Raw genomic sequence first — 6,000 nt, 5'->3', positions numbered from 1 at the left:
TTCACTTTCTTATAGTTATTCATTTTCCTGGTCCCTTATTTAAGTTTTCTAGATTCCTGCTATGAGTGAGACCATCCGGTATTTTTCTTTTTCTTTTTGGCTTATTTCGCTGAGCATGATCCCTTCCAGCACCATCCATATTGCTGCAAATTGCATGTGTTTATCTTTTTTGAATGCTGAGTAATATTCCATGGTATATATGTACCACATCTTCTTGATCCAGTCATCTATTTTTGGGCATTTGGGCTGTTTCCAAAGCTTAGCTATTGTAAATAGTGCTGCTCTAAACATAGGGGTGCAGGTGTTCTTTGGAATTGATGTTTCTGTGTCCTTTGGGTAAATACCTAGGAGTGGAATTGTTGGTTCATATGGAAGCTCTATGTTTAGTAGGTCCAGAAATCTCCACACAGCTCTCCATAGTGGTTGGACCAGTTTGCACTCCCACCAACAGTGCAGGAGAGTTCCTTTTTCTCCACAACCTCGCCAACATTTGTTGTTGCTAGTTTTTTTAATATGTGCCATTCTCACTGGTGTAAGATGGTATCTCATGGTAGTTTTGATTTGCATTTCCCTGATTACAAGTGATGTTGAACATTTTTTCATATGTCTGTTGGCCATTTGCATTTCCTCTTTGGAGAAGTTTCTTTTTAGCTCTTCTGCCCATTTTTTGACTGGGTTATTTTCTTTGTTGTTGTTGAGTCTCATCAGCTCTTTGCAGATTTTTGTGATCAGTCCTTTATCATTAGTGTTGGGTGCAAAAATGTTCTCCCAGTTGGTGGGGTTTCTCTTTGTTTTTGTTATTGTCTCTTTTGCTGTGCAAAAGCTCTTTAATTTGATGTAGTCCCAGCTGTTTATCTTTGCCTTCACTATCACTGCTTTGGGTGATGTGTCTGTAAAGATATCTTTGATATACAAATCACGTAGTGTTTCACCTATATTTCCTTCTATGTATTTTATGGTTTCAGGTCTTATGTCTAGTTCTTTAATCCATTTTGAGTTGATTTTTGTGTATGGTGTGAGGTAGTGGTCAAGCTTCATTCTTTTGCATGTAGCAACCCAGTTTTCCCAGCACCATTTATTGAACAAACTTTCTTTGCTCCAATGCATATTCTTTGCTCCTTTGTCAAAGATTAGTTGACCATAAATCTGTGGGTTTATTTCTGGATTTTCTATTCGATTCCATTGGTCTGTATGTCTGTTCTTGTTCCAATACCATGCAGTTTTGATGATTATGGCTTTGTAGTATAGTTTGAAGTCTGGGAGTGTGATGCCTCCATTCCCTTCTTTTTTTTTCAGGAGAGCTTTGGCTATTCGGGGTTTTTTGTGATTCCATATGAATTTCATCAATAATTGTTCTATTTCTTTGAAGAATGACATTGAAATTTTGATTGGAATAGCATTGAATCTGTATATTGCTTTTGGAAGGATGGCCATTTTAATAATGTTTATTCTTCCAATCCATGAGCAGGGGATGTCTCTCCATTTCTTTGTGTCTTCTTCTATTTCTTTTAACAGTGTTTTATAGTTTTCTTTGTATAGGTCCTTTACCTCTTTTGTTAGATTTATTCCCAAATATTTGATTTTTTTTGTTTCAATAACAAAAGGGATGGTTTTTTTGATTTCTTCTTCTTCAGATTTATTGTTTGTGTATAGGAAGGCTACTGACTTTTGCGCGTTGATTTTGTATCCTGCCACTTTACTGAACTGATTGATGAGTTGAATTAGCTTTTCTGTGGAGTTTTTGGGGTTCTCTATGTATAATATCATATCGTCTGCAAATAGTGATAGTTTGACTTCTTCTTTTCCTATTTGGATTCCTTGGATGTCTTTCTCTTGTCTTATTGCTCTGGCTAGGACTTCCAGTATTATATTGAAAAGCAGTGGTGAGAGTGGACATCCTTGTCTTGTTCCAGATCTTAATGGAATTGCTTTCAGCTTTTCACCATTGAGGATGATACTGGCTGTTGGCTTGTCATAGATGGCCTTTATGATGTTGAGGTATGTTCCTTGTATCCCAAGAATTTCAAGGGCTTTTATCATGAATGGGTGTTGCACTTTGTCGAAAGCTTTCTCAGCATCTATTGATATTATCATATGTTTTTTATATTTCTTTTTGTTGATGTGTTGGATAACGTTGATTGATTTTCGGATGTTAAACCATCCTTGTGTCCCTGGAATGAATCCTACTTGTTCGTGGTGAATTATCTTATGGATACATTGTTGGATTCTGATAGCTAAAATTTTATTGAGGATTTTTGCATCAGTGTTCATTAGGGAGATTGGCCTGTAGTTTTCTTTTTTTGTGTTGTCCTTGTTCAGTTTTGGTATTAGTGTAATGTTGGCTTCATAGAACGTGTTTGGTATTGTCCCTTCCTTCTCAATTTTTTGGAAGAGTTTGTGAAGGATAGGCACTAATTCGTCTCTGAATGTTTGGTAGAATTCATTTGTAAATCTATCAGGTCCTGGGCTTTTGTTTTTGGGAAGGTTTTTGATTACCATTTCAATTTCGCTGCTTGTAATTGGTCTGTTTAGGTGTTCTATTTCTTCTTTATCTAGCTTTGGGTGATTGTAAAGTTGTAGGAATTTGTCCATCTCCTCTAGATTGTTGAACTTGTTTCCATATAACTGTTCATAGTAGTTACTGATTATTCTTTTGATTTCTGCTGTGTCCGTTGTGATTTCTCCTCTTTCATTTATGATCCTGTGTATTTGTGCTTTCTCCCTTTTTTCCTTTGTGAGCCTGGCTAGGGGTTTGTCTATTTTATTGATTTTTTTCAAAGAACCAGCTCTTGGTTTCATTGATCTTTTGGATTGTTTTTTTAGTTTCAATTTCATTTATTTCTGCTTTGGTTTTTATTATTTCTTTTCTTCTACTGGTTTTGGGGTTTTTTTGTTGTTCTTTTTCTAGATCTTTGAGCTTCGAGATTAGGTTGTTTCTTTGCATTCTTTCTTGTTTCTTGATGTGAGCTTCTATTGCTATATATTTTCCTCTTATTACTGCCTTTGCTGCATCCCATACATTTAGGATATTAGTGTCCTCCTTGTCATTCAATTCAAAGAATTTTTTAATTTCTTCTTTGATCTCCTCGTTAGTCCAGTGGTCTTCCAGTAGTGTGGTTTTTAATCTCCATGAGGTAGGATAGTTCCTTGCCTTCTTTTTATGGTTTATTTCTAGTTTGATGCCTTCATGGTCAGAAAAAATGGTTGGTATTGATCTATCCATTGTTGATAGTGTTGTGTTGAAGTCTCCCACTACGTATGTGTTTTCTTTGATGTCTGTTTTCAGAGAGGACAACAGTTGTCTAATATATTTTGGTGCTCCTTCGTTTGGTGAGTATATGTTAATGAGTGTTATTTCTTCTTGAAGTATTGTCCCCTTGATCATAACGTAGTGACCATTGGGGTCTCTTTTTATTTTTTTGAGTTTGAAGTCTGTTTTATCTGATATAAGTATAGCTGTTCCTGCTTTCTTTTTTGGTCCATTTGCTTGTAGGATTGTTTTCCATCCTTTAACTTTGAGCCCATTTTTATCTTTTGTAGCTAAATGTGTTTCCTGGAGACAGCAAAAGGTTGGGTTTTGTTTCCTAATCCAGGCTGCAACTCTGTGTCTTTTTATTGAAGAGTTTAGTCCATTTACATTTAGAGTTAATATTGATATGTTAGCATCTGTATTTGCCATTGTGTTTGTCTTTCCTTTGATTTTATTTATTTATTCTTTTAATAACTTTTTTTTTTTTTTGGTCTTCTTTCGTTGTTATTCATCCCTCTGAGGTTCTGGCTTTAGGATTTCTTGTAGTGTTTTTTGGAGTGGGGGTTTAGTCGTAATGAAATTCTGGAGTTTCTCTTTGTCTGGGAAGGTCCATATTCTTTCTTCATAGAGGAAGGAGAGCTTTGCGGGATAGAGTATTCTTGGTTGGCATCTGTTTTCTTGGAGTCTGTTGACTATGTCCCTCCACTCTCTCCTTGCCCGTAGTGTTTCTTCAGAGAAGTCTGATGTCAGCCTGATTGGTTTTCCTTTGAATGTTATCTGTTTCTTCCCTCTTGTCAGCTTCATTATTTTTTCCTTGTCCTGGATTCTTGGGAGCTTTACTATTATGTGTCTTGCTGTGTTTTTCCTTTCGTCGTGGAAGTTTGGTGTTCTTCTTGCTTCTTGTATATCTATTTTCAGCTCCTTCTTCGCATTTGGGAAGTTCTCTTCAATTATCTCCTGGAATATTTTCTCTGTTCCTACATCTCTCTCCTCTCCTTCTGGAATTCCTATAACTTTTATATTTCCTTTCCTCATGGAGTCAGATAGTTCCCGAAGTCTTTCTTCGTTCTTTTTCCTTCGTACTTCTCTTTCCTTTTCTGTTTTGGTTCGTTTTATTTCTGTGTCTTCAAGAGTACTTATTCGTTCTTACATTTCATCTATTCGGCTTTCATTGCTTTTCCCAGAGTTCTTTAGTTCCTCCATTAATTCTTTGATCTCTTGCATTTCTTTTACTTCCCTCTTTAGGGACTCAATTTCATTCTTCTGACCATTGTTTTCCCTCTTTAGGGACTCAATTTCATTCTTCTGACCATTGTTTTCCCTCTTTAGGGACTCAATTTCCTTCTTCTGATCATTGTTTTCCTTTATGACTTCTGTCACTTTTTTAATCAGGGCAATTTTAAATTCTCTTTCTGGAAGGCTCAGAAGTTCTTCCAAGTTACTGTCGTTGCAATCTGGAGGGTGGTTTTCTTTTTGTGGTGTGCTTCTTTCCTGAGGCGTTGTTAGGTTGCGTGTGGTTCTTCTACTCCCTACTGTCTGTTTTCTAATTTGTCGTATGCATTGGGACACTGTGTTGCTCGGACTGGCCGTCATCTTGGGTGAACTTCTCCGCTCCCTCTGGCTCCTCCAGGAACCATCTCTGGCTTCTGGGGGAGCTTTCTGCTGGTTTTAGGCAGTCTTTACTGAAGAAATGTACGTGTTCTAAACTGGCGAAGCGGGACGCAGTCCCTGCGCATCCGGTGTCAGGCACACTCTTCTGCGTGCCCGGTCTGCCCCGGACGTGGGTGCCTGCTCCCTCTGTGGGCTCAGACTGCTGGTTGGAAGGGGCCTGGCGTGGGCTAACTTCCCAGCTGGCCACTGGGTCCTCCAGAAGCCTTCTGCCCTTTTCAAGAAGTCTTAAGAAATTTCCCTGTTCTATGGGGTGTTAGTGACTTTTTTTCTGGTTGCTAGGTGGCGCCAGAGATCTCTCCTATTGTCCTTGGGGGGCTGTTTTTCAACCCCCCCACCCCTGTGGGACAGGGAACAGAGAGCGAGAATGGTAGGGTAAACCTCAATGGCTTTGGGGTGCTGTGTCTGCCTTGTGCCCCACCGTCGTGGAGAACCCACGTCGTGGAGAACCCACGTGCCCCGGGTCTCAGTTCAAAGCCCTCAGGTCTAGGACGCGGGCTGTAGCCCAGTTCAGTGGCGCAGGAATGGCGCCTTTTGCACCCAGCTCCCGTGCCTGGGCGCCTGGTTCCTGCTTACTCAGGGAGGGACTTTCACCCCCATGAGGGCCTCCGCGCGTCTCCCGGCAAGCCTAGGTCGCAGGCGTGGGGACCTGGGCAGCCGCGATCCCGGTCCGCGTTTGCTTTTCCAGCGTGCCAAGCGCGCCGCTTTTCAGCGCAAGCTTACCGGCCGGCCCCGGGGCTGTGTGTAGGTCTCCTCGGGAGTCTCTTTGTTCTTCTCTAATGGTGCCCGGAGCCGTTAGCTCACCGCCCCCCTCTTTTAACATAAGTACTTTTATCTCCAAGTGCCCCTGGGTGACTGAAAATTGGACATTTTTTAAATGAATAGGTTATATATAAGGAAACTAAGGCGAAAGAGTTGAGGTTATTTGCCCATATGACATTGCTGGGAACGGGGGAAAAGTCTGGATCTTACTGAATCTGAAACCCAGGATCTTTTCATCAAGGGCCACTGCCCCTTCACTTGTATTTAATATAGAACCTCCTTGATTGAATTTAGAAGAGAGTAATCATTGAGATGAACCT

This window comes from Talpa europaea (assembly GCF_964194135.1).
Source record: "Talpa europaea genome assembly, chromosome: 13".
Classification (NCBI taxonomy): Eukaryota; Metazoa; Chordata; class Mammalia; order Eulipotyphla; family Talpidae; genus Talpa; species Talpa europaea.
This window is presented reverse-complemented; position numbering follows the sequence as displayed.